The following is a 1,774-nucleotide window of genomic DNA, read 5'->3' as shown; positions in this document are numbered from 1 at the left end:
TGGCACGTACCAGGGCTGACAGTGCAGACCGGGAATCAGTGCAGGGCAGGTTCCGGTAGGCTGTGCCTGTGTTGCTTGGGAGTGTGATGTTCAGCACACAGTGCAGTTAGGCAGGAAGGAGGGGGTAGATTGTGATGAGCTAAGATGGGTATGGGAAAGATGAGAGAGAGGAGAGAGGAACAGGAGCCAAAGACATACACACAAACAAAAAGAGTGCTAAGGGAGCTTGCTATTGGAGTGGAGAGATGAGAGACTGAGAAATGGGGAAAAACAAAAAGAAAAAAAAGAAAAACGGTAAAAGAAAAAATAAATAAGTTGAGAAACTGGAAAAGAAGAAAGACAAAAAGGGAATAAGAGAGAGAAGAAAACTAAACAAAGAAATGAAAAAAAAAACCCAAAAACAAAAAGAACAAGAAAAAAGAAATGCCCCAGGGATGTCCCTGTGCATCTGCTCAGAGTAAGGGACTAGCTTCCAAGCCACGTGTACTGCCCAGCTATAAGGGGCTCCCAAGCTGAGAAAAGAAAAAGAAAACAAACAAATCAAAACAGAACAATTCAGAGCAAGCAAACAAAGAAAAAAGCCCTGGGGGTCCCACTAGCGTGGCGGCACAGGCCAGAAAGCAGTTTCACAGTTGAGCAGTGTTTCACAGCCTTTCAGGAAGAAGCAAAGATGGCCCACGGAGCCAGGTATTTAAGAAAAAGGAGGGGGAGGTGGTGAGAGGTAAGGAAGAATCTAAAGAAGCAGAAAAAAGCAACATCAGTGGCCAACAAATGGCTCAGAGAGCTGGCCAGTGCAGGCAGGTGGAATCCAAGTGGCACTGGGGGGAAGCTTGTGCTTCCCAGCCAATAGACTGTGGCTACAGGAAGCAGAGGAGGCTAAATGGGGGTGAAGAAGGGTGGTGGGTGGGAAAGCCTGTATCGTGGTTTACCGGTTCTGTCTCCTGCTGGAAGCTCCGTGAAGCTGCTTTTTAGTACCCCCTGTTCGCTGATCTCCAGTAGGAGTCCAAGATGGCAGATCCATGCTGCAGTAGCTGATAGGGGACCTCTGCATGTATCTCTCCTCGTGCTCTGTTCTCCATCAGTTTCTTATTCCATTCAGTGCTTGGCTGAGTTCTTTATCTCTTCATTTGATGGTTAGGGTTTCAGAATTGATGTGTGACTCAGTTTGACTTAGTTTATCTGATCTTTGCTGCAGAGGGATGGCGTGGTGCTTCTGACTTCTAGCGCCATGTTGCCTGGAAGTCTATCCTACTTTTCTTATATGGGTTATACCTTAGGGCTCCCAAAAAGTTGGTGAGGGGAAGTTTCTCTTTCTAAAAATATTCCAGCTAATCAAAGAAGAATGAAGGAACCAATGAAAGTTTACCATTTTTTAAACCTTAGTGAATTAATGTATCCTAGGGAATAATTAGCAATGGCTGCTAACATCACTAAAAGAGACAACAAGACGTTATGCACCTCGTGATGGAGGAACACACCACCACCTGTGAAATATCCTTGCATAAACACTGAACCTGAATCTCGATCTAACTATTAATTTATAAGAAATACAAAGGAATACATTTTTAAAATAACAGAAAGAGGCTAGAAATGATCCATGTGGTAGTAGAGTAAGTTTGAGACATCAGTATGAATTTATGTTAACTTTAATATAGATTCAATAGTTACATATAGAACTATTTTCTTTATTTTTTCCCGTACAAAAATTTATACATACATTGTTATGTGACTCTAATTGCTCTCCTCATACTGTGACAGCACACTCCTCCTTTCC

Source organism: Trichechus manatus, unplaced genomic scaffold (assembly GCF_000243295.1).
Source record: "Trichechus manatus latirostris isolate Lorelei unplaced genomic scaffold, TriManLat1.0 scaffold00084, whole genome shotgun sequence".
In the NCBI taxonomy this organism is placed as follows: Eukaryota; Metazoa; Chordata; class Mammalia; order Sirenia; family Trichechidae; genus Trichechus; species Trichechus manatus.
The sequence above is the reverse complement of the archived record's forward strand: the minus strand, read 5'-3'. Positions refer to the sequence as shown.